Raw genomic sequence first — 21,796 nt, forward strand, 5'->3', positions numbered from 1 at the left:
ATCAGTGATTGCCAGGAGTTTAGGGCAGGGAGGTAGGGGTGGGGGAAGGAAGAGATGAATAGGGCAAGAACAGAGGATTTTTAGGGTGAAACTACTCTGTGTAGGTAGATATATTTTCTTATACATTTGTCCAAACCCATACAATATACATCTTCTAAGGTTCGTAGACTCATTTCCACCGTGGTGGGCGGGAGTTACCCACGCACAATATTAAACCATTCTTGGACCCCAGGGGGGTATCTGAGACTTCAACTCAGTTCTGATGCCATCTACTTGGAGATGGGATTGGATCCCACAGATTAAGAGTTCAGTCCTACAAGACCACCTCCCACTTTAGATGCCAGTCACAGGCCCCAGGCTGTTTGTCACCTGTGCTTCTGGTGACTGGCTGCAGATTGGAGCTTGCAACGACCTCCTCCATAGATTTGATTAATTTACTAGAGCAGCTCACAAAACTCAGTGCAACACATATTTATGTTTACTACTTTATGAAAGGATATGATAAAGGATACAAATCAACAGCCAGATAAAGAGAAACATGGAGTGGGATCCCCAGCACAGGAGCTTCTGGCTGGTTCTGTGGCATGTGGGAGAATTTGGTGCCCCAAGCGTGGAAGCTTTCTGAAAAGGGCCAAAAAAGCTCATGTGTTCTGTTTCCTTCCACTCAACCTCTCCCCTGTTATGAATTTGAATTTGCATTCCCATTTCATGCACAAAATCCTTTCTGCCTCCAGCTGAAGGTTTCTATCATTAGATCTTTATAGTTAGAGAGGGGAAGCTCTTCATCACAGGGGTTCTGGACTGCTTTGGGAACGCAGTGCTCTTGGCTGTTCATAACTCCCACTTTGAGCTAGATGGCTGTTTAAACTCTAAAGGGATCTTCAATCCAGGTTAATATCTAGGGTGAAGATGTAGGAAGCTTGGATCCGATGTCATTGTGAGCAGCGACCACTGTTAGGACATTAGAAATAAGTTGCAAGCAGGGCTTTATCAGACAGACCAGGAGGTAAAGTTCAAAAGCAAAATCAAGTATTTTCAAACAGATGGCTTTGAAAAGGTTTTTTATAAATGCACATTTATGTACATAATTGGGTCAGTGAAATGCATGGACTTTGTGTTTCTTAAGCTCTAAAACACTTGCAATACTTATCTGGAGAAATTAAAGGGAAAGGTTACATTTATTTACATTTGTATCTTTTCTCCTTTTTTAGGCTTTAGACTTTTAAAGGTCAAGGGTCTTCCTCATTTTTTTTTTAAGATTTTATTTATTTATTCATGAGAGACATAGAGAGAGGCAGATACATAGGCAGAGGGAGAAGCAGGCTCCCTGTGGGGACCCTGATAGGAGACTCAATCCCAGGACCCTGGGATCACGCCGGGAGCTGAAGGCAGATGCTCAACCACTGAGCCTCTCAGGTGCCCCAAGGTCAAGGGTCTTCTGATCCATCTTTGTGTCTTTCCCTCCTTCACTTCTTCCACTAGAATCAGAGTTCAACAAATGTTTGGAGCAAGACCAGAGCAGGGAATCTGAAACAGAGACAAGGACATAGGGGATGGGCTTAGAAATAGCACAATCAATATATTTCTTATGGTTATGTTACAACCTACACCACTCCAACATGTTAATTAAGCTCCTACACGTGCCAGGCAGAGTCATAGGTCCTAGGGCTCATCACTGGACAGAACGGACAGACCTCCCAAGACACTCCCCGTTCTACAGAATGTTGGCCAATGGCCATATGAGAAATCCGAATGCATCACACAAAAAGTTAGAAATAAAAATACAGGTATTTGACCCTCCCCCCCCCCATACTTCCCACTCTAAGCTCATCATTCCCTTTCCCTCTGGAAATAGATGTGACTAGAAAAAAAAAAAAAAGGCAAGGAAAAAATCCTGCTCTCTGAATGGTCTCTTGAATGAAGTTCATGTGACACCTCCACATATTTGATGTCACCTACTCTCACAACCTAGGGGCATAGATGACATTTTTGCCCTTCCTTAGGGTAAAGAAGGTAAGACTCAAGGTGGACATGTGATTTGCCCACAGGTGCACAGCAGGTAAGACACAGAGCTGAACCAAATTGCCCAGGTCACCAACGCCCCAGTCTTGGGGCTTCATATTTTAGCACTCCATGTCCCCAGGAAGCAAGAAGCCTGGGGGACCGGGGCAGGTGGGGAGAGACAGTTCATCTTGGCCCAGACACTGGCACAGCATTCTCAGAAATGAGCATCGTGGCAAATGAGGCTGCAAAAACAAAAACCAAGCCACCCAGGTCTTGAAGGATAGCTGCATCCGGCTGGTGGAGGGTGAGGCTATGCTAGCCACTCAGCCCCAGCCCAGTTACTGCCACTGCCCCTCTCGCCCTCAGAAATGTCAAAGTGTACTCTCTCTCTCCCCCACCACACTGTGGACCCCAGAGGTGACAGATTGAGCCACGGACCCGCAGCCAGGAAGGAGAAAGATCTAACCTTCCCTCTTGCAGCTGCTGCTGCTCAGACCTCTGTTTTGAATGGACTGCAAGACCAAAACTCCAACCCCAGAGCTTAGGACTTGGTGCCTGGGGTTTATAGGCCCAGCCCAAGAGCTTCTCTGACCAAATATATCTGAAGGCAGCAGTAGGGAAAAAAACAATAGGGTGCGGTGGTTTTATTTTTTTTCTAGTCATAAAATAGCAAGAACCCAGGAAAAGCTGTTTCACAATTAGGAGGTTCTTGAGTTCCTTTAGTAATAAAACCTTCCAAGATGATAAAGTTATATGGTCGCTGCTCTGGGCTGAATATTCATGTCCCCCCAACATGTGTGTGTTGAAATTCTAACTCCCAATGTGATTGTATGAGGATGTAGGGCCTTGGGAGGTGATTAGGTCATGAGAACAGAACCCCCATGGATGGGATTAGCGCCCTTAGAGAGGAGGCTCCAGAGAACCTCCCAGCCCTGTCCATTACAAGAGGAGGACACAGCAGGAAGACATTGGCTGTGCACCAGGAAGCAGACCCTCAAAAGAATTCAACCATGGTGGCATCTCAATCTTGGACTTAGCCTCCAAAATTGTGAGAAATATATTTCTGTTGTTTACAAGTCCCCAGTCTGTGGGATTTTGCTAGAACAGCTTGAGCACATAAAGACAACCTCCCTGTCTTCAACATGGCGAGTGCTAATAAGATTCCAGCAACTGTTTCACTGGCTCTACCCCGATACCCCCAATTAGAGGTCATCTGACTTTGTGGGGGTATCTGAGGTTCATGGGGTCCCTGGGGTTGTTAGTTTGGGCTCTGAGTCCTCTCCTGTTCTTTGGCCCCTTTATTCTTTGCTGCCCAGGAAGCCATCTGAGGGCTGCTGCATACCCCTGTTGCAGACATTGAGGACCCCCAGAGTTGTGCTGGGCTTCACCTAGAGGTCGAGGAGAAAGCCTCTCTTCCTCCTCCCTCTCTGTGGAATTTTAGGACCTGCAACGTGAGCACCAAAGCTTGAGTGACGAGTCCTGTGTGAAGGCAGACCCCATGAATTCTGTCTGCAGTGCATCTCTGCAAGGACACCAAGAGGTGAACACTGGGGATAGACACCAGGGGTCCTCTTCGTGCTCATTGATTCTATTGTTTTAACTCTTTTCCCAGACTTCACGCCCTCCATCCTCTATTCCGACCAAACAGCCCTGCCCCCTCCATATCCTGCCTGTTCAGACAGGATGGTCTCAGCCTCATCTCAGGCAGTGACCCCTCTGAGAGTTTGGCTTTGCCAGCAGACAATGGGAAGCCTCCGATGGGCTCTGAGCTGAGAAGGACCCTCATCATTAGGAAGATCCCTCTCGGCGGTGGTCCCCGGAATGGGCTGGATGGGAGAGAAGCTATTCTTGCTTCCAGCCCAGAACCTGAAGCCCAGATTCAGTTCAAGACAGTGGCGCACTGGTGCCACCTGGAGGCAGCCAGCTTCAATTAACAGAAGCAGTTGACAATTCTGCAAATCAGAGTCAGAGAGGCTTTTCAGGTGCCTCCTGAAAACAGCCTGTTTATTTGGAGGGGGCCAAAAAGAACAAAGCTTCAAGGAGGTCTGCGCTAGAGACTGGAAGAGTGACTCCTCTCTAGAAGGAGATTCTCGAGTTACTTCAGAAGCAGAAGCTCCCAGGATGAGCTGGAGAGACACCCCCCTAACCAAATGAAATTTGACCCCCACAACAGATTTGCAGAATAAAGGGCAGTCTTCGCTCAGAGGAAGGAAAGTGGGCTTGATCTTGTTTCATGTGACACATTCCAGTTGCCCAGTGGCACCTGCTTTAGAAGTTCCTTCCCACTCTCGGACAGAGACCGTAGAGAGGCTGGCACAGGGACGATGGCCCTCTGAGCCTGGGTCCTCGGCTACCTTTCTTTCTCTAATTTTCCTGTCCTTTACAACACAGCCCAGGAAGCAAGCAACAAGTAGGGGGTACTAGAGGTTGCAATGGAGCAGTTTTGAAAACCTAACTCTGAATCTCCCTCTTCCTGCCAGAAGCCACTTAATTACAGACTTCAGTGTATCATTCTTGTAATATTGCGTGATTTGTTTCTCTCTTCTTTCCAAGTGGGAGCAAAGTATTCCTTATCGGCTTTCTCCGGGTCACGGAGTCATGGGAAGTTTATTATATTATGGCTAAAATCTCTCCTGCCGTTCGCTCTATCTCCTTCCTGATACTTGATGTTTTCTTAAGAAGGTTTCTCAGTGTAGACAAGCAAGGTCATATCTCTGAGTCTCTGCCAAGATTGTGCTGCACTTCTGCTTCTGCTCAGATGGGAACTTAGCAGCAGCTGAAGATCAGAAGATCAGGCATCCTGATTTGCATGAGAAGAAAGGAAGAGTAGCTGACGCCCTCAGAAGTCAGGCAGACCTGTGAGGTCTACGTCATCGTGCGCACCGTGGAGGGTCCTCCAACATTGGGTATGGGGGTGGGAGGCCAGAGGGCAGGGCTGGGGGAAAGGAAATGCCCGGCCCAGGAGGGGTAGCAGTCAGATTTGGGGTGGCCCCCATGAAAAGTGGTTAGGAAGTTAGAAGAAATTCTGCCTCCAGGGATTTCTGAAAAGCCAGTGTCCACGTCTCATCTCTGCCACTATGGTCCTTCACTTCTGTAACATCCACACCTTTCTTCTCCCCGTTCCCTCTCTCTTCTCACACCAGCCCCCTTTCTTTTTGCTTGCTTTGCTTCATTGCAGGTATCATGCTAGAGCCAGGGGAAAACTCAGGCCTCTCCTTCTGGCGAATATCACATAATGCCTTTCACTTCCTCCTCTGTTAAGGGCAAAGTATGTGCTTGTAAAATCAAAGTTCACGTTCTGCACTTGGCTTCCAGGAGGGTTGGGCTACCTTTAGCACATTTTCCTTTGAAACCACCTCTGAGCTTTGTCTTCCCTCCATTCTCCTTTCAGTGATGACGATGGCCAGAGGCTGAGCCATAGGGAGGTGGTGGGAGTTGACCCCAAGGAGGCTCGTCACATTGAACAAATAAGTAGCTTGAGCAAATACATGTAGGGAGGGTCATGAGAGCCAGGTTGGAGAAGTGACAGGATGTGAAAGGTGGAGGTTGGGAAGGACCTTGAGGCATCGATGGGGCACCAGATTAGAACTGCCAGTATGGTATGAGCTCAGAGTGTCTAAACATATAAACAGATAAATACATTAAAAAGAAAACCACAGGCCAGAAATGGCCTCACAAGGGCAAGTCACAAAATGAGGGCTTAACACCTAACCTAACTGCAGTTCCAAACTCCCCCAGATCTGTCAGTTTTAGCTGGTCAGTCAAGAATTTTCCAACAGGCACTAATGAGGTCACCTGTCACATGGGTCCCATTCCACCCCCAAAGGGAGATGAGGTCATCCACCTAATAAGTCTCCCTGCACCCCCTGCAATTAAATGAGAAAAATTAAGCTGAGTACAGTTTAAAGATCCAATTGGCTCTACTAGTCAATTCATAAATCAGACAGCATCCCATCTAGCAAGTAGAGGGGAGCTCTGGTGGGCTATAGAAAAGGAAAGATTTAAAAATAGAGAGGGAGCAGAGAAAGGGAACTATCAGCAAAGAATTCCTTGTTTTAGGCAAGGTCACCCACCAAGGGGAAGGGTCTGCCTGTAAAATTCCTGGTGCTGACCAGGAGATCCCTATGCTGACTGGTTAAAAGTTGCATTCCTTAGCAAGGGTTGGGCGGCGGGCGATGAGGGGGTTGAAACTGCAGGTAGGGGATCCCTGGGTGGTGCAGCGGTTTAGCGCCTGCCTTTGGCCCAGGGCGTGATCCTGGAGACCCGGGATCGAATCCCACGTCGGGCTCCCGGTGCATGGAGCCTGCTTCTCCCTCTGCCTGTGTCTCTGCCTCTCTCTCTCTCTCTCTGTGACTATCATAAATAAATAAAAATTTAAAAAAAATAAAGACTCTGCATCTTTCTTTAAAAAAAAAAAGAAAGAAAGAAACTGCAGGTAGGTTAGGTGTTAAATCTTGGTTTACTGACTTGAACCTTAACCTAAGTGATACCTTTGGGCCTGTGGTTTTCTATTTCACACCACTAAGGGAAGGCCTTGTTTGGAATAATTTTTTCTTTTCTTCTGCTAATAACTTCCTTGCTCCACCCTTCTTCCTATACAAACCTTTCATTTTGTACAGCTTCCTCTGAGATCCCCTCTGCTCGCCCGATCCACATATCACTTAATAAAGCCAATTAGTTCTTCAAATTACTCAGCTGCATTTTTGTTCTATTACATACATATATACATAGACACAGATATATACATGTGTGGAAGTACATATATGTGCATACAAATAAATTCTAGCTCTATCAGCTGAGAGCAACCAGAAACAATAGCATCCCTATAGCAGTGAGCACATGGAGCATCCAATCTTGGTTTCTAAATACCATTTTTCACTAAAAAGAACCCAGAAATGGCTGATTCAGGGGACAGAATGGGTGAGCCTGGACTATCTTCTTGTGCCAGAAAATAAGATGATGCTTGAAGAATGATGAGAGCGGGATCCCTGGGTGGCGCAGCGGTTTAGCGCCTGCCTTTGGCCCAGCGCACGATCCTGGAGACCCAGGATCGAATCCCACATCGGGCTCCCAGTGCATTGAGCCTGCTTCTCCCTCTGCCTGTGTCTCTGCCTCTCTCTCTCTGTGACTATCATAAATAAATAAATAAATAAATAAATAAATAAATAAATAAATAAAATTAAAAAAAAAAAAAAAAGAATGATGAGAGCATGTCAAAAGGACACGGGAACCAGCCGATGGAGATCCCACTGGCTAAATCTCAGATGATCTAAACATCAAAATAATATGATAGCATCGGATTCGACTTATTAAAAAAATATGAATCCATATTGATAAATAAATGAATGATAAATAAATGGGGTGTGTATGTCTGTGTGTGTGTAAAAGTTATTTCATACAGTAGGCTACCAAGTAATAAATGTAGAAGGAATTAATGGAAATAAAAAACAATAGTATGGCAGCATCATGGTGTTGAGTTATTCAGATAGGGGCTGATGAGAGGAGCTTGATAAGGACCAGGATATTGGTATCATCTCAGAAGATCTCCCCATAGAATGGTTATCATTACTAAGGCATAAGTAGTGACTTGATGGGGGAGAAGTTTGGAAGACACCAACATGACCAAGAGATCAAGGTCACCAAGGGGTGGCATACTATAATGTGCTATAATATGTAGAGCCTGGCATCCTGTCTGTATGTTGCTGCCAACAAAGCCTGATCAGGTCTGACCAAAAGGAAATATCAGATAGAACTGTTAGGGTTGTCCTATACAATAAAAGGCCTGTATTCTTTAAAACTGAAGGACATGAAAGACAGGTGAGAAATTCTGAGAAATTATTCCATGTGGAAGGAAATTGAAGAGATGTGGTAAGTGGATGTAATGTGTGTTCTGGACTGATCAGATCCTGAACCAGAAAGAACACAGAGACATGGTTGGCTGATCTGGCAAAGCCTAAATGGGGGTCTGCGGACTGGGTGGTAGTGTTGGGTCAATGGTGATAACCTCACTTGGAGAGTCTGTACTTGTTTCCTAGGGCTGCCATAACAAATTGCCACAAAATCAGTGGCCTCAAATTGCAGAAATATATTCTCTCACAGTTCTGGTGGCTAGAAGACCAAAATCAAAGTGTCAATCAGTGGGGCTGGTTCCTTCTGGAAACTGAGGGAGAAACTGTCCCAGGTCTTTCTCATATCTTTAGAGGATTGTTGGCAATCCTTGGCATTTCTTGGTTTGTGGCACCATACCTCCAATTTCTGTTTCCATTTTTATGTGGCCTTCTTCTCTGTAAGTCTCTGAGTCCCTCTTTGTCCTCTCCTCTTATTATATGGACATCAGTTTACTGGATTTAGGGCCTACTTTAAACCCAAGATGATCGTAACTCAATATCCTTAATTACATCTGCAAAGACCCTATTTCAGAATAAGGTCACATTCTGAGGCTCCAGGCGGGCATGAATACTTTGAGGGGAACACCGTTAAATCCCCAGCAGGGCTGTATCCAGAAATACACCCTAAAGTTTCAAGGGCAACAGGGCATTACAATTGCATCTTGCTCTCAAATGGTTCAGAAAGTGGTAATGCAGAAGTCAAGAATTCCTTATATCCCACTCTTGCAACTTTCTATATCCTTGAAATTATTTCAAAATAAACATTTAAAATTTTTCTTTAAGCTCTTTTGATATTACTTAAGGTTTTCATGAGGGAAACATTCAGGAGAGAATGAGACAAGAGGTAGGAAATGTGAATGGGCAGGAAGGAGCACAAGAACTCTGGGTCTTTTAATGCCTCACCTTTTTGCATTCTCCAAGGACTTTAAATATTCTTTTTGGGTGGATATGATCCATTTCCAGAGGGAACTGATTTAGAATTTGGTCATGACCAAATGACAAGTTTTGCTACAGACAAACCCAGAAGTGAAGAGGGGCTTCCCTAGTTCACAGAGCCTACAGTCTGCTGCTGTGTGCCCAGGACTGGTGCCCCACCACGGTCTTAGGGACCACCCATCACCACTTCAACTTTTTGCAACTGCTTTGTCTTTCCTGATTTTTTATTCCTATCAAAGAAATATAAATTTAATTCCTTTTTTGCACATTACACATATTTCTATCCTTAATCTAAAATCTATCTCCCCATGTTTTTAACCCTTTAATTTAGCTGGTAAAAGAGTTTCGCCTTCTATGTTCCTGCTTTAAATCTCAGACCGTTGATCTTTTATTGCTTTTCATTACCTTTCAGGGTTAGTGGGTTGTTTATTTTATGTTTCACTGTTTTTGTCTTATTTTTCTTATGTTTAATTTCAATTTTTAATCTTTCAAATTCCCATAGTCCCCATATTAGCCTGCTCTGACTATCTTTTCCTTTTATTCCTCCATCCTATAATCACTGGCTTTATCAGTGACTGTAAAGAAGGATGGACCCAAGAGTGTGAGGAGTTCAGAGCTGACAAAAGCTCTCTCTAAAGCCTTGTCTATTCCCACCACAGCCCCCCAGCCTGCTGAAAGATGCCCTCCCAGAATCCTTGTGATGTATTCAGAAACTTCATCCCTCTCAGGGCTATAATTTGCTTAGAAATCTTATTTATATCACATGTAATTTAATCCTTTGTGTTTTAAAATCAATGGTCAATATCTGGCCAAACTTTGCTAAGTGAAATGCACTGTTGACCTGTAACATGTCACAAAACCAGAAGGATGTGGTTAAGGGGGTCACAGCAGCCCGGCCTTGGACTTGGTTGACCTTTTTTGGCCCTGAGCCTTAGATAGGTACTCTGCAGAGGCACAGTTACCAGGCCCATGGCATGACTTGTTTTCTTATCTATTTCCATTCTGCTTATTTCCAAACTTATTCCAAACACCTCCCTTCCAGGCTGTCTACAGCAGGTTGCTGGCTGGGTAGTCCTCCATGCTCCCTTCCCTTCTCAGAACAGTCCTGGGAAAAAAATTCAATATGGAGATTATTCCGATTATTATTATTATTTTTTTGATAACAGCTATCAGTTCCTTCCAGGGTGAACCTCTATTATTAGGATCCATTCAATACTTTCTAGATGCACTTCAATCCTCATATGTAGAGAATAGAAGGCCTGTTTTCCCTCCTGATTATGAGCCTTCTTTCTTTCCCTACCCCTAAATCTCTCTCTCCCACCCCCCTACTCTCTCTCCTTCTGTCATTCCTCACATGGCCTAATGGGTATGACTAGCTTTTGTCATTCCCCCCAGGATGCAATATTGGTTTTGCTTTACTATCTTGGCTAATGTAGGGGAACAAGGGAAGAGTTTCTAAGACTTTCTTCCTTCTTAACCACAATTGCTGTTACCCCATAGGCCAAGAAACCAATGTGAGATAAAGTCAACATCAAATATGGCCATCACAATTATATATTCACATTCTAGAGAAATGACCATCAAATGGGTCAGTGGGTACAATGGACTCACTACAAACTAAGACTTGGGCTAGAATTCCATTTATGACCTGGTCACCATATGCTTCCATTCTATAACAGAGATGTCATGATCATGTTTCATGACTCTGAGGATGATTAACACCATTATCTAAGAAAATAACCATAAGGATCTTTGGAAAAAGACTGAGACAAACAATACCTTAGATAATTGTGATGTTGAAGGTTTTTCCTCATGAGGACCCAAATGATCTCAGGTCCAAAAAAAGGACAAAGGATCATGACTTTTAATTATGGTAGATGCCACTCTCTATACTTTATTTTTTGGTTGTATAAATGAGCAGTGCCCTTGTTTGGTGCCCATTGATAGTGTCAGGAACGTCATGTCCTATTAACCACCTCCATAACTCTATGCCAGCTTGGTCACTTAGCTGACCAGCTGGCCTGACCACTCATTTTAATCATTGTATCACCTTGCTTCTTACAGTTAAGTGTAACCACTCTATTATTTGGGGATCTTATCATTCTCAGCAGGGACTCGGGTTCTGTAATAGCAGCCCCTACCATCAGCGCTGGCCTACCAAGTACAGTCACCACTGAGCTTTTCAACAACCTAGTGTCCTCTTCCCCTTTCATTCCTTATCATTCTAGAAAGTGGAGTGTCCTTCGGATACCTACCTCCTACCTCCTGTAAAATAGAGTGGTTTGGGCAGGTTTTCCAATCTTACAAACTATGGATATATGTCAGCATGCCCGTTTCTCTGGAAATTTTGATCTTTTCATCTATTTCCTGCTACAAAAGTCTGGCAGATCTACTTGACTTTAACATGGGCCATTGCTTTCTCCGTCCTTCTATGAACTATACCTGGCAGCTTATTTGCTCCATCTCCTGGGACCCTTGCCAGAGTAAATTAAATCTTGTATCCTAGGAGAGTGCTCTCATATCTATAAAATTTCCCTTCCCAACTTTATGTTCTACCCTTGTGTTAAAAATGTATCCAGGAGTTGTTTACTCATGTATGGTAATACAACAGATGTGTAGAGAATTTTTCATGAAGGAAGAAGTTGATGCTCAGATTCCTAGAAAGAGGAGGCATGGCACACCATGCAGAGCCACATGGAGAAGGAACAGGAACAGTCAGGAGTCAGAAGAAGAAGAAAAACATGTCCCAGAGCCTTTATTGGAGTTTTTGCAGGAATAAATAAGTAAAGTAGAAAAGGTACTCTGAGTGAGGTTACAGTTGGAGATTTTGGATAATTTCAGCAGACTCTAGACTATAAGGATAATCCACACTAATCTGGTCCCTGGATCTGGGGTGATTTAGGGCAGGAGGGATATTGGCCTAGTGTGTGAGTTTGATAAAGGAGAGCATGGGGGACATGGGCTTGGTTGGGGTTTGGTTGGTTTGCATATGAGAGGTATCCCTGAGTAATTTGCTGTCTCTAGGAATTAGAGCAGCAGTCTCTCCCAGATCAAGGCCCCTGAATGCCAGTATATCAAGAATACAGAAAATAAGAATATATAGTCAGGACAACCTCAATCTTCCTCTCTCCCTCCAATCTCTAATTCAGCACTGTCAGCACCCAGCTCAGCACATGCTGGCTCATCCTGCAGTTCCTTCAACAAGTGGCACCTTTTCTCCTTCAGCAGATCCAGCACTTCCCCAGCCAGGTGATAGTATGACTTCATGCTTGTCATCAGCCTCAGACCCCAAAGGGCAGAGCCTGATGAGGGTGCCCACTGGCCTGCAGGGCAATGGCCTCTGCAGAGTCCTTGGGCCAGTGGGGTGGATGCTAGCCCTGCGTGGGGAGAAGGAAGCCAATTCCACAATTTCCTGGGCTCAGGGAACTGGATTCTGAAGCTTACCACCCCATATATCCCCACCTCTAATCTCCAGGTCCCGTTCTTCACTAATTAGAGCCTGGCCCTGGACAGAATAGACCTACCTAGGTTGAGAGTTCAATCCTCTCTGGAGCTCCTAAGATTAAATCCTGGGCTGATCCTTAGCTTTTTCAGCTCTCTGGCTACAAGAGCTGTGCCTTTCTTTACGTGCTGCCAAGAAGGCTTGACTTTCACACCCACCTTGTAATTTGTGCAATCACTGTCAGCCTTTCATTTTTCAAAGCAGCAAGTGCCCCCTGCCACAGTCATCCAGATCCATATCCTTCCAATTCCTATTCCCCCCATGGTTCTTAACTGTCTAATACATGTCACATACTAGTGCATTGCCTTTCTTGGGTAGACCATCCAAATTCACTACTGGCAAAAGTTTTACCAATCACTCTGCTACCTTTCACTGGGCTAAGCTCTGCCTCAACTGCTAGCAACTATGAAATCGACTTTGCCAGCCTGACAGCAGGTGGTTCAGCTGCAGAATCCCATCTTAGCATCTGCTTCTTGGACTATTCCTGACAACAATAGTTACAGGTTGATTCCCTGGGAAACTGGCTGTGAGGTGGAGATTAGCATGCAGGAAGCTTATTAGAGAGTGCTCTTGGGATTAACGCCCCTGGAGAAAGAGAAATGATTGGAAGAAGTTGGACTGTGCCATGGTTTCAACAAAGCCTCAGTTGACCCCATGAGGAGCTCTGATGCTGGGTTGCCCCTTCAGAGTTTTCAGACATCTCAGGCAAGAGGGCTGAGCCTTTATACCCTACAAAGAACAGTCATTGGATACAGGCTGCCCCACGAAGAGGACATGACCTTGGGCAAGGTGGCCCTCTGCAGCCAAGGGTAATTTCTGGAGGGCCGACAGCTGAAGGCTGTCTGCCAGCAGCACTCCCAGAGTCCTTCAGATCTGCAGGGGAATAGGGATGGAGACCATACCATCCTGCACCTTGCAATCTGGACATGATTTATCTTAATGTGCTCACTCCCCCATCATGGTGCACACTGTCTGCTTGGACATATGGTCTCGATTGTATGATTATTTAACTTGTATTTACATTGCATCCTCCGGACAGGATTATTTAACTTTAAGACCTTAAATACTAGAATTTGTGATGGATCTAAAAGACAAGCAATAAGAATAGGGGCATCATTTTCCCCTGGGTAATTTTTCTAGAGAGACACATGCTAACCTAAATGGAAGATTTCTCACACTTATTTAAGAACAGAAACTGGAAGCTCAGAATATAGAAAACTGATCATTTTGCTTTGAAGTACTTGAGGAACACTGTTGGACATCCCATACCCACCAGGATTCTGTTATCAACTGGAAGAGCAACTCATTACATTAACATTTCACTCCTGTAGATATGCTAATCACTTGAAAGTTAGTTGACATTTGAGATTCTGAAAGTAAGTGAATGGAACCACTCTTCTATCATTCTCATTCATTTCTTAAAGGAGTTTTGTGGAGAGGAATAGTTGCTTCTCGACACAGAGGATACCTATTACAAAACATGGCTCAACACAAGAGGATCAGTGGCTAGCTGCTGAAGATTTTTTTCATAGAAAGTCTTTGCCACAGAGGAATCTGGCCTATGTTTTCATGGCCACTGTTCAGTGTCATGGTTGCTGGGTTTCTCTGGAGCTAAGCCACCTTGGGTATGAATAAAAAAAAGAACTGTTTCGAGTTCAGCCTAAACCCATGGATTGTTTGGCCAGAGGGAGTCATTTTGACTCACATGACTGAAATGATGTGTGTTTGGTAGCCATGGTGTTTCCATGGTCTGCAGGAAGTCCAGTACACATGGTTAGCTGAATGTTCCAGAGGGTGCTTAGAGGTAGTTAACATTAGCCTGTGGGTAGGAGAGCCCAAAGAGGGGGTCTGAGTTTGTGGTTTGCTTTGTTTTTATTTCATTTTATTTTTTAAATAAATTTTACTTGTGACAACATTTTATTTTATATTAAGTAAACTCTACATCCAACATGGGGCTTGATACCATGACTCCAAGATCAAGAGTCACATGCTCTACCAACTGAGCCAGACAGATGTGCCTCCATTTTATTTTTAAGTCAGAAGAAAAATCAATTTTATTATAAATATCAACAATTTTTATTAATATGTTTGGGTTTATCTTGTTGTTTCCCCTATCACACACATATCAATGTTTTTAAGAGTAAAAAAACATTGGTTTTGAAGACAGAGAAGAGAAGGGAAACCCAGGTTGTAAGATGAGCCTGGGTCTCATTTGCACATTACTGTGTGTCTGTATTTTAGGATGGCCAGATTTAGCAAATAATAATATGGATGTCCAATTAAATTTGAATTTCAGACAAACAATGGATACTTTTTAGTATAGGTATAGCCCAAATATCCATGGCAACCCATGTTTATCCCAAATAGTGCAGGCCAACTGTCCTTTATCTGGTAACCTTCCTGGATTTTCATGTGAAAAGAGTTGGATTTTGCTGAGAAGTTTGCAAGGTGAGAAGGACCAACAGGTGGCTGCCTGTGGCAATAAGAAGGATAATGAGCCCAAAAAACTACAGAGAAGAGAAAAAGGGGAGTTGAAGAGGCTGGGAAGATAGCAGAGTAGGAAAACCCTAGGCTTATCTCTTCCCACAGATACAACTAGATAACACCCACATCTAATAGCCTAGAAAATGGCCCAAAGACTGGCAGAACAGACTCCACAACTAAATGTAGAGAAGAGTCCACATCGAAGAGGGTAGGAAAGGCAGAGACAAAGTCAGGAGGTAAAAGGACCCATGGGACCATCCAGGAGGGGAGGGAGGAAACTTCGGGTGCAGAGAAGTGAAAGGAGCAGACACTCATACCAAGGAGCCCATGAAAGGAAGACAAATCCTCATAACATTTGGCTTTGAAAACCAGAGGGGCCCAATTTTGTGAGTTCTTACAACCAGTGGAATTTAAAGACTGGGACTTTACACAATAGTGGTCTTGGCTCTGGGAGAGCCAGGAGGCTGAGAGGAAACTGAGTCCCTGCCCTTAAAGAGGTAGCACAACAAATGGCCTGCTAATATACAGCATAGATTGAAAAATGCCTGGGGCATACAGGAGGAAGAGTTATTTACTACTCTCAGAGTGTGTCCCAAGGGACAGAGATCACTAGGAGACTCCCCCAGGAACAAGGGAGCAGGTAGGCACCATGTTGCTCACTTGTCCTCCAGTATAAACACACAGCCACTGGCAGGAACCAGCACAGTGCTGACATTCACTACCTAACTTGCTTCTATCCAGTACCTTCCCTCCCCTGGCTTTGGTGAATGTGCCCCCCTCAACACAGCCTGCCTTATTACCAGTGCTACAAGTTTCCTCCCCCAGAAAACCAGCACAAACCTTGCCAACACCCAGTCTTTCCACCCAAGAGCTTTGCAGGGCTTTGAATCCCAAGATGGCAGGGTGGTGGGCCCCCTCCCATGGAAGATCAGCACACATCTTGTTAAAATTGTGTACTCCACTCCAGCTGGCCCAGTTTCAGTGGTGGCACATCCCCTCCACTGGCCTGCAAACCTTGTGGGCACTGTGTACCCCTCCCAATCCAACACAGTCTTGTGGTCAGAGCCCATTCAAACTGGGCCGTAAGCCTGGTAGTATGCAAGCAGCCCCAACATGCATGTACCACTCCAAAGTGATTTCTGCCCCAGGGAGAGGAAAGAAACCACACACACCAGTCAGTCTGTGGCCCCAACAGTGGGCTAAGGGCAGACAGTTGGGCTGATTGCAGGCCCTGCCCATCAATGAAAACTTCTTAGGGGAAAACACAGATAAGTGCCCTGTAGTTTGGTGCTATTGCATCTCTGGCAGATGCCTAGTCTGACTCAAGCCCAAGGCAGCACCAGACTGCCCACTAACATCACAGGGACCAAACACTGCCCACAACAGGCAATGAGAGCCACTGCAGGTGACTGGAATGACAAAAAAAGCAGTCAAGCCACAATAGTAGGTGCATGAAACACACATACAAGACACCCTTAAGTGCCAGATTCTGGTGAGTAGAGGACACTGCACTACAGTGCACTATATTACCTCTTCTTCATAAAGCCATTACCTTCAAGAACAGGAGGCATGGGGATCCCTGGGTGGCGCAACAGTTTAGCGCCTGCCTTTGGCCCAGGGCGCGATCCTGGAGACCCGGGATTGAATCCCACATTGGGCTCCCAGTGCATGGAGCCTGCTTCTCCCTCTGCCTATGTCTCTGCTTCTCTCTCTCTCTCTCTCTCTGTGTGACTATCATAAATACATAAAAATTTAAAAAAAAAAAAGAACAGGAGGCATGGATGACTTTCCTAATATACAGAAACAGACAAAGAGACAAAATGAAGACATGAAGAAATATGTCCCAGATGAAAGGACAAAGCAAAAGCCATGGCAAGAGATCTAAGCAAAATGGAGATAAATATTATGCCTGGTGGGGAATTTAAAGCAATGATCATAAAGATATACCCTGGGACTGAGAAAAGAGTGGAGAACATCAGTGAGACTGTTAAAAAGGAGACAAAGAGAATTAATCTGAGATGAAGAACACAAAAAATAAAGTTAAAAATACAATAGATGGAATACAAACGAGACTAGAGGAGGCAGAAGAACAAATTAGTGACCTGGAGAACAGTGTAATGGAAAGTAATCAAGCTGAGGAGGTAAGAGGGATAGAAAGCAAAATGACAGTAGACTTAGGGAACTCAGCAATTCCATCAAGCTTAATAACTAACTTCCACATTATAGGGATCTCAGAAGAAGAGAGAGAAAATGGAGCAGAACATTTATTTAAAGAAAATAATAGCAGAAAAACTCTCTAATCAGGGGAAGGAAACAGTGTCCAGATTCAGGAGGCCCAGAGATTCCCCCCCAAAAAAATCAACAAAAGGAGATCCACACCAAGACACATAGTAATGAAAGTGGCAAAAGCTAGAGACAAAGAAAATTTTAAAAGCAGCAAGAGAGGGATCCCTGGGTGGCGCAGCGGTTTGGCGCCTGCCTTTGGCCCAGGGCGCGATCCTGGAGACCCGGGATCGAATCCCACGTCGGGCTCCCAGTGCATGGAGCCTGCTCCTCCCTCTGCCTGTGTCTCTGCCTCTCTCTCTCTCTGTGACTATCATAAATAAATAAAAAAATTAAAAAAAAAAAAAAGCAGCAAGAGAACAGAAAATAGTTACATGCAAAGGAAACCCCAAAAGGCTATTAGTAGATTTTTTCAAGAGCAACTTTGCAGGACAGAAGGGAGTAGCATGATATATTCAAAGTACTCAAAGGAAAAAATCTGCAACCAAGGATACTCCAGAAAGACTGTAACAACAGACAAAAAGGGCACTGTGTCATAATAAAGGGTACAATCCAACAAGAACAGAATAATTGTAAATATTTATGCACCCAACATGGAAACACCCAAGTACATAAAACTGTTCATAACAAACATAAAGGAAATAATAAATAGTAATACAATAGTAGCAGGGGACTTCAACACCCCATGCACATCAATGGATAGATTATCCAAATAGATCAATAAGGAAACACCAGCATTGAATGACACACTGGACCAGATGGATTTAACAGATATATTCAGAATATTACATCCTCAAACAGAAGAATACAAATTTTTTGTACATGTGCACTCTTCTCCTAGAAGAGATCTCCCAGAAGAGATCACATATTAGGCCACAAAACTAGCCTCAACAAATTCAAAAAGATTGCCACAATGCTATGAAACTAGAAATCAATAACAAGAAAAAATCTGGAAAGAGTACAAACATGTGGAAGTTAAACAACATGCTACTAAACAATAAATGAGTCAGCAAAAAAATCAGAGGAAAAATTAAAAAGCACATTGGAAACAAGTGAAAATGAAAATGCAATGGTCCAAACTCCTTGGGATGCAGCAAAAGTGATTCTAAGACAGAAGTTTATAGCAATACAGGCCTACATCAAGAAACAAGAAAAATCTCAAATAAACAACTTAAATTTATGCCTAAAGGAACTAGAAAAAGAACAAACAAAACAAGCAAAAGGAGGGAAATAATAAAGATTAAAGCAGAAATAAATAATATAAACAAACAAACAAACAAAATAAAACACATCAATGAAACCAGGAGCTGGTTCTCTGAAAATTTGTTTCAACATATTGGTAAACCTCTACCCAGACTTATCAGAGACAGAGAGAGAGAGAGAGAGAAGACTCAAATAAAAAATCAGAAATAAAAGAGAATAAATAACAACTGAAACTGCAGAAACACAAAGGATTATAAAAGAATATAATGAAAAATTAGGCAGCAACAAATTGGACAACCTAGAATAAATGGATAAATTAAATTCTTAGAAACATATAAATTACCAAAACTGAAGCAGAAAGAAATAGAAAGTTAGACTGGACTGATAACTAGCAATTAAATTGAATCTGTAATCAAAAAACTCCCAATGAACCAAAGTTCTGGACCAGATGGCTTCACAGGCAAATTCCACCAAACATTTAAAGAAAAGTTAATACCTATTCTTTTCAAATGTTGCAAAAAATAGAAGAGGAAAGAAAACTTCCAAATTCACTCTATGAAGCCAGAATTACCGTGATCCCAAAACCAGATAAAGACACTACCAAAAAAAAAAAAAAAAAAGAGAACTACAGACCAATATCCCTGCTGAACACAGAGCAAAAATCCTCAACAAAACACTAACAAAAAAAATTCAACAATACATTTAAAAAAATCACTCACCATGATCAAATGAGATTTATTCCTAGGATGCAAGAGTTTCAATATTTGCAAATCAACCAACATGGTACATCACATTCAATAAGAGAAAGGATAAAAATCATGTGATCATCTCAATAGTTGCAGAGAAAGCATGACAAAGTACAACATTCATGATAAAACCCCCAACAAAGTAGATTTAGAGGAAACATCTCAACATAATAAAGGCCATATACCAAAAATCAACAGCTAACATCATACTCAATGTTGAAAAACTGAAAGCTTTTTCCCTAAGATCAGGCACAAGGCAAGGATATCCTTTCTCTATACTCTTATTCAACATAGTAGTGGAAATCTTAGCCACAGCAATCAGACAAGAAAAAAAAAAAAAAAAGGCATCCAAATCAGTAAGGAAGAACTAAAACTCTCACTATTTGCAGATGACATAATACTATATACAGAAAATGAAAGACTCCACCAAAAACTACTAGATCTGATAAGAGAATTCAATAAAGTTTCAGGATACAAAATTAATATTCAGAAATCTGCTGCATTTCTATACACTAATAATGTAACAGAAAGAGAAATTAAGAAAACAATCCCACTTACAACTGAACCAAAAATAATAAAATACTTAGGAGTAAACTTAACCAAGGAGGTGAAAGACCTATACTCTGAAAACTATGAAAGAAACTGAAGATGACACAAATAAATGGAACGCTACACCATGCTTATAGATTAGGAGAACAAATATTGTGAAAATGAAGAAAAAATATTGTGAAAATGTCCATACTACCCAAAACAATCTACAGATTTAATGCACTCCCTACCAAATATCATCAACATTTTTCACAGAGCAGGAACAAATAATCCTAAAATTTGTATGGAACCACAGAAAACCTGAATAGTCAAAGCAATCTTGAAAAAGAAAAACAAAGCTGGAGGTAACACAATTACAGATTTCAAATTATATTACAAAACTGTAGTGATCAAAACAGTATAGTATTGGTACAAAAATAAACAATAAATCAATGGAATTAGAATAGAGAGACCAAGAATAAACCCATAATCACATGGTCAATTAATCTTCAACTATGGAGGAAAGAATACTCAATGAGAAAAAGTCTCTTTAACAAATTGTGCTGTAAAAACTGGACAATTACATGCAAAAGAATGAAACTGGACCACTTCCTTACACATGCACAAAAGTAAGCTCAAATTGAATTAAGCACCTAAATGTGAGACCTGAAACCATACAAATTCTAGAAGAGAGCATAGGCAGTAATTTCTCTGACATCCACCATAATAACATCTTTTTAGATATGTCTCCTGAATCAAAGAAAACAAAAACAAAAATAAACTGTTAGGACTAACATCAAAATAAAATGCTTCTGCACAGCAAAGGAAACAATTAACAAAATCAAAAGGCAACCTATGGAATGAGAGAAGAGACTTGCAAATGACATGTCCAATAAAGGATCAGTATCCAAGATATATAAAGAACTTATAAAACTCAACACCGAAAAAAATTCCAAATCATCCAATTTAAAAAAGAGCAGAAGACATTTCTCCAAAGAAGACATAGAGATGGCCCTCAGACATGTGAAAAGATACACAACATCACTCATTGGAGAAATGCAGATACCACAATGAGATACCACCTCACACCTGTGAGAATGGCTAAAACAAAAATCTCAAGAAACAATTGTTGGTGAGGATGTGGAGAAAAAGAAACCCTCATGCATTGTTGGTGGAAATGCAAACTTGTGCAGCCACTATGGAAAACAGTATGGAGGTTTCTCAAAAAATTAAAAATAGAACTACCTTATGATCCAGTTATCACACTACTGGGTATTTACCCAAAGAACATAAAAACACTAATTCAAAGGGATATATGCACCCCTATGTTTATTGCTCATTATTTACAACGGCCAAATTATAGAAGCAGCCCAAGGGTCCATCCACAAGTGAATGGATAAAGAAGATATGGTATATGTACATATATATAATGGGACCCCCCCAAAAAAAAAAATGTAATCTTGCCATTTGCAACAACTTGAGTGGATCTAAAGAGTATTAAGCTAAGTGAAATAAGCCAGGCAAAAGAAAGACAAAAACCAATTGATGTCACTCATATGTGGAATTTAAGAAACTAAACAAACAACAGGAAAAAAGAGAGAGAGAGAGAAACAAACAAAAAAACATACCTTAGAGATCAAACAGTTGGTTACCAGAGGAGTTGTGTGTGGGAATATGGGTGAAATAGGTGAAGAGGATTAAGAATACACTTACCTTGATGAAAACTGAGTAATAAGTGGAATTGTTGAATCACTGTATTGTACATGTGAAACTCATATAACTCTGTATGTTATACTGGAATAGAAAGAAAAAGAAGAAAGAGAGAAAGAGGGAAAGAGAAAAAGAAAGAGAAAGAAAGAAAGAAAGAAAGAAAGAAAGAAAGAAAGAAGAAAGAGAGAAAGAAGAAAGTAAAACTGAGATAGTCAAACAGAATTGGAGTAAATTAAATAAATAATGTATTTTAATTTAAGTAAATTTTATTTTTTTTAAGATTTTATTTACTTATTCATGAGAGACACAGAGAGAGACAGAGACAGAGACATAAGCAGAGGGAAGAGGGAAGAGAAGCAGGCTCCATGCAGGGAGCCTGATGCTGGACTCGATCCCGGGACTCCAGGATTACGCCTTGGGCCGAAGGCAGGCACTAAACTGCTGACCCACCCAGGGATCCTCTAATTTAAGTAAATTTTAAACAAAGATTATGTCACATAGACCAACAGATT

The 21,796-nt window shown here is 42.3% G+C and overlaps 1 long non-coding RNA gene across 1 annotated transcript in view; it reads right to left on the reverse strand.

Moving 5' to 3' along the window:
• Positions 1-1,156: 1,156 nt before the first annotated feature.
• Positions 1,157-21,796, reverse strand: part of LOC111096700 — a 37,857-nt gene continuing 17,217 nt past the window's right edge. Inside the window, exon 3 of the long non-coding RNA XR_005362227.1 lies at positions 1,157-1,527. This is a non-coding gene — a long non-coding RNA (uncharacterized LOC111096700). The remainder of the gene's footprint in view (positions 1,528-21,796) is intronic.

The sequence above is a fragment of the Canis lupus genome, chromosome 7 (assembly GCF_011100685.1).
Source record: "Canis lupus familiaris isolate Mischka breed German Shepherd chromosome 7, alternate assembly UU_Cfam_GSD_1.0, whole genome shotgun sequence".
Classification (NCBI taxonomy): domain Eukaryota; kingdom Metazoa; phylum Chordata; class Mammalia; order Carnivora; family Canidae; genus Canis; species Canis lupus.